This window comes from Tachysurus fulvidraco, chromosome 10 (genome assembly GCF_022655615.1).
Source record: "Tachysurus fulvidraco isolate hzauxx_2018 chromosome 10, HZAU_PFXX_2.0, whole genome shotgun sequence".
In the NCBI taxonomy this organism is placed as follows: Eukaryota; Metazoa; Chordata; class Actinopteri; order Siluriformes; family Bagridae; genus Tachysurus; species Tachysurus fulvidraco.
The window spans coordinates 19267735-19273734 of record NC_062527.1 but is presented as its reverse complement, the minus strand read 5'-3'; the positions used below and the strand labels follow the sequence as shown (position 1 = coordinate 19273734).

General features: G+C 37.4%; 1 long non-coding RNA gene across 1 annotated transcript in view; it reads left to right on the top strand.

Moving 5' to 3' along the window:
* Nucleotides 1–2898, top strand: part of LOC125145797 — a 5296-nt gene extending 2398 nt beyond the window's left edge. Inside the window, exon 3 of the long non-coding RNA XR_007144261.1 lies at nucleotides 2587–2898. This is a non-coding gene — a long non-coding RNA (uncharacterized LOC125145797). The remainder of the gene's footprint in view (nucleotides 1–2586) is intronic.
* The last annotated feature ends 3102 nt before the right edge of the window (nucleotides 2899–6000 follow it).

Here is a 6000-nt window from a genome sequence, read left to right as displayed (position 1 = left end):
GAGCATCAGGGTACAAATGGATAGAGAATCTTTACATCTCGTTTAGATTCAGAATTTCATTCAGAAATTTAAAAGCCTCATGTATCTTCTCATATATGTTGGAAACTATAGCTGAGACCCAAAAAAACGTGCTTTAGCGTACCGGGTCGTATCGTCTCAAATGGAACGGTTTTCCACCAACAGGAAGTAGAAGCCGTTTCCCAGTCGACGGTGAATAACTCGTAATGCCCTGTCGCTTTAGCAAAATATTAAAAAGCTTGAAAAATAAACTCTACACTGTATGCTAATTTCATATAGCTGTGCCATTTGTAAAGAAACTTGTTCTACTATTATGAGTAATACAGTATACAGATGGATGTGGGAGAAGAACGAGCCGTGAAGTATGATGATTAAGTATGATCTACTGTAAATGATCTAAATTCACAGCCCTGTTTTTTTCTATTGTCCGATTTTGGACCAGGTTTGCACGTATGAATAAGAATGTAAGAATAACAAGTCAATGAACCAATCAGGAACAATTTACAGTTACGATCCATGGATTGAATATGAAACAAAATAACACCTCGGTGTTATATTAGACAGTAACTTGTCTTTTAAAAATCATATCGCCCATACTACCAAAACAGCCTTCTTCCACCTTAGAAATATTGCCAAGCTGAGAAACATCCTGTCTGTATCTGATGCTGAGAAGCTAGTTCATGCCTTTATGACCTCTAGACTGGACTATTGTAATGCATTACTAGGTGGTTGTCCTGCATCTTTAATAAATAGGTTACAGTTAGTCCAAAATGCAGCTGCCAGAGTTCTCACTAGGACAAGAAAGTATGACCATATAACCCCAATTTTATCATCTCTACACTGGCTACCTGTTAAGTTTAGAATTGATTACAAACTGCTGCTACTTACGTACAAGGCTCTTAATGGTTTAGCTCCCATGTATCTAACTAGTCTTCTAACACGTTACAATCCTTCACGCTCTCTGAGATTACAAAACTCAGGGCTTTTGGTAGTTCCCAGAATATCTAAGTCTACTAAAGGTGGTAGAGCGTTTTCTTATTTAGCTCCCAAACTTTGGAATAGTCTTCCTGATAGTGTTCGGGGCTCAGACACACTTTCCCAGTTTAAACGTAGATTAAAAACTCACCTCTTTAGTCAGGCGTACACATAATACATCCCATAATATCATGCACCAGTACATCAGACCTGCACATTTTTATGAACAGCAGATATGTTAATCCCTTTCCACTGCTTCTCTCTTTGTACCTATCCCGAGGCATCCAGACATTGTACCAGCTCCCAACGTCCTCTGTGGGACGAAGCCTTTGGACGTCCACTGAGCCGAGGCCGACTCTAAGAATCCTGAGACATCTCCAGTTAGACTCTGTGATACTAAGGAGATCCGAAGTCCATGATCCTTACACCAATACAACATTTAACTGACTGTATATTACAATCACACCCCCAGTGTCACCCATATGAGGATGGGTTCCCCCTTGAGTCTGGTTCCTCTCAAGGTTTCTTCCTTTACCAATTTAAGGGAGTTTTTCCTTGCCACTGCTGCCTGAGTCACCTTAGACTTGCTCATAGGGGAATAAATACATACATATTGTGAACTATATACATCTAATAATAACCTAGAATTTTTATTCTGTTAATTCTTATTTCTTTTATTATTTGTTAATTCCTTTATCATTAATTATGTTTACCTTCTGCTCTGTGTTTATGTTCTGTAAAGCTGCTTTGAGACAATGTCTATTGTAAAAAGCGATATACAAATAAACTTGAATTGAATTGAATTGAACAAAAGTAAACTAAACAAAATCCTGGGTGTGTAGTTTGAGGATTCACACTGCTCAGACTTCACCAGGGATTAACGCTGAATCCTGGCTCTTCATAATCCGACCTTGTTTCACACTGTACAGTCTTAATCCCTGGTGCAAACATCTATTAATTTGCATATTTGGTATAAATGACATTGATTGGATAAATTCAGTGTGCAATTTTAAATCACTTTAAATAACGACTCGTCTGTCTTTTACATCAGTGATTAAAAAGTTCAGGTGTGCCGTTTAGTGCTGAGCAGGTGTTGTTATTATTCACAGCTTTCTGCCGCGTGACTCCATTTACCGAGCCGTTTTTGTTGTGTTGCTACGTCCTAGTTTTCACGTGATACGCATCCTAGTGAGACATGCTCACATCTGTTCATTTTCTGTTTCTGTTGCTAAGAAACTAGAGCTACAGCATCGTTTCACAAACGTAAAAAGTGTAAAGTTCAACACGGAGCTACTGTAGGTCAAATCCAGGCTGATCCTACATCAGAGCAACGTTTTATAAACCCAAGGAAATAGCCGTGCTTCATAATCATGCCTTTTAATATACATGTGTGAAACATTCCCTAATCTGGGGTTTAAAGCAGGGTTTACTGATAACCCTTACTGAGAATAACATATGAAAAAAGAGACTGTAATACCTGCTTCAAAATCTCAGCGAACAAGTGTTTCCATGGTAACTACTTAACATTCTGGTAGAGTCTACTATCAGCACTCCATTTCTGACCTCTGACCTCTGCTGCTGTTTTCTTATCAGAGTTCGGAGGAGCCATCTCAATGGGTGGAGGAGATCCTGCGCACTCACACGGCTCGTGTACGTGACGTGGAACTGCTCACCGGACTCGACTTCTACCGCTCGCTGTCGCTGCCCTACACAAACACGCTTGCGCTGAAAACCTATCTGCACACGTTCGAGGAAAACATCTAACACCTGGTGGCGCAGCATTACTAAACACCACATCACTTCTCTTCCTGATGATTAGGTGTATAGTTTTTATACAGTTTATCATATTTATTGTTCATTTCAAACTAAATAACGATGGTACAGCATTTCAAACAGTTCAACTTTAGACTCACTAAATCTAGGGAGCATGAAATATAGTGTGTTAGTGCATTTTCTTGTGTGTGTGTGTGTGTGTGTGTGTGTGTGTGTGTGTGTGTGTGTGTGTGTGTGTGTGTGTGTGTGTGTGTGTGTGTGTGTGTGTGTGTGTGTTGTAAGTTAACATTTTGTTAGCATGCATTTCCTAGCAAGTTACTACACTCATGTATTTGAAATTGAAACGATTGCGTTTACGTATTTCTAAATTAGCAGTGAATCCCCTCTTTCCCACCAACTGGCCCCACCCTTTTTGTTGGAAACATGTACACCTTAGAGACAAACTAAAAAAAAGCTAGTCATATCCACTTCGTAGCATTATTAAGAGTCAGTGTGTTTGAAAGTATTGTGTTTGTGTAATTCATATAGATATATATTTTTAGCAAATTCCAGAAAATGCTCCTTTATCTGATGAGGCAGCTTTGCAGCATTACAGTCAGAACTTTTGAGCTGTTGTCCAAACAATATCTTCTGTGGCTAAATATCCATGTACAATAGGCTTTAAGGAAAGCTTGTATTGTGACTTGTGCACATCCAGTACAGATAAATCACCCAGCTTGTTAAATTGTTTGGATTAGTTTACAGTTCTTCTCTGATGCCGAGAGTGTTTAAGACCTTACTCAAGGGGTATGCCAGTAGCATCATCCGATATTTATGTATCGAAACGCTAATTAACCGGCAGAACTAGCTAGATAACTAATGCTACTTACCGAGGTTCATGATTGTTTCATTAAGTTAATTTAACCAATGGAATGACTTCTTTATTCACAAATACGACTATTTAAGCTAGTCAAACATACATTTGTAAATGGATCCTTTATTCAAGTAATCATGTTTTAATAATTTCATTAAATTTGCTTTCCGTGAAAAGAATATGGTTTGTGTGTTTTGCTGTGACGGATGAACACCACCATCGTATCTGATATCTGGCAAAAACCTTAGAACTAAGCTAAAATTTTTAAGTCTTTCAAATGAGGTTGAAATGGCATTTCCCTCAAGAGTGCTTAGTATGTCAGTATTTCGAAGTGTTCTTTATACCAGCTATGGAATGGTGACAAAATAAAGGTAAAAACAACGTAAAATGTGTTGAGTTAAAACCTTGGAATCGATCCAGTCTCTAATTCTGGAACTGTATTGGAACAATGAACACTGTTCTCATTCAAATTCAAATTCGAGTTCAAATTCTAGCAGTGTTGCAACTACACATGGCTAGAAGTCCAAGAGATCACAATCGGTCATGATTTTGTGGTAGAACTGGTGGTATACATAAACCATACTGTAGCAACACTCATAGGCATCTGTGAGTTTGTGTATATAGACGTAGGCGTGTATCACTTGCCTCAGAGTGCTGTATCACTTGCCTCACAGTCCTGTATTTGTCTTCCTTCGAGACATGTATTAACTTTCTGCAAACTCGTTAGAAGCAGACGTGTGATAACAACACCTGGAGGGTGGGAACAGGCTGTGAGATGAATTAGAGAGAAAATCAGGCAAAAAAAAAACAGTTGTTTGATGATGTTGAGAATGTTGTCTAAGACCTCACATTATAATCTTCCCCTGACCTTCAGTTAAGTTAAGAATAGGTATAATAGGTATAATGAAAGTATAATATTCACTAGATTATCATCTTGTGCAAGGGGGTGGAATCATCCTGAACAAAACCACTCCCATCAAAATAGAAAGTGGTAAATGTGATCAGCGCAAAGAACTCTATGGATTTACAGTGACTCTTCAGTCTGCATAAAGATTCTTCCCGGTTTAATGGTGAAAAACACATTCACTTGTGCATAAAGATGTAGAGAATTGATTTATCAGTCACCAGATCTCACCAGAAGTCAGTTTTGTGAGATTTGAATCCAGCATTTTAGACAGCTTTCTTTAAAAAACCTTAGCCAAGGTGCATTGAAGATATTCTGGTCTCTTGTGGTGGCCCTGCACTTTACTACAAAACTTCATTTGACTTCATTTTCTTTTTTAACTTCAATCTATATATATTCTAAATAAAACCAATACTAGCTACAGATGCTGGTTGTTAAGTTGCATCACATTAGCTGCATTTAACCATGTGAATGACACATTCATTAAACATATTGGAAGAATAGGAAAACAACAACACTGGAAAACTGTCATGCAATAAAAAAATAGATTTTATTTTGTTTCAAAGGTTCACCAATGCTACATTTTATAACCTGTTATTTTACTAACATTGCTAGAAATTAATGAATGTATGCTGCACTGTATAGAGTACAGAGCTTATGCTACGTGATCTGGTTCTTGCCTGTGATTAAGAAGCTAGCAATAAATTCACACTGCATGTGTCCATGTGTTTTATTCCCATACACCTGGTACAGAGTACACTGTACAGAAACATCAATACTAGCTACTGTATGTGCTAGGTGTGTGCTTATTTTCAAAATGTTGATTTATGGATGCTAGCTGAATGTTAAATGCTAGAAACACTAATCTGATTATATAATAAATGAACATTAGAACGTTTTGTCACCAAACACGATGACAATGTGTCTTTTTTCCTGAAATGAACAAACATTCAGTGTCTGTAACAGCTATATAAGCAATTAAATCATTAAAAAAATAATCTGTCTACTGTATGTCATGGTCAAATCATTTGAAACTGAAATGTGCATGTTTGTGTACTGTATGTGTTATCAAAACACACACACACAAACATGAAAACAGGATAACTAGAGCTATCAAAGAGAAGTCAATAAAATCCAAAGATAATAAGTGTCCTATGTTTACAGGCTTGGCAATGCTAACACAAAGGAGAACCTGCTGATAATGAGGCTGTATATGATATTTACTTACGAGAAGGCCATTAACCGTACAGCATACACACCTTATAAAGTAATGTGTACATTAGATATACTGTACTATCTGCAGTTAGATTATAAACTCTATGTCTGGATTAGTAAACACAACAGGCTCACAGTTTTTCTCAGTTGCTTTGGAGCATATCTCGAATCATCCTTAAGATTTGCAAATCAGTAAGTGCATTCTCAAAACAATGTGTACAAACAGCACAATACATTGGATTTCTTGCAAAAGCCTGTTTCT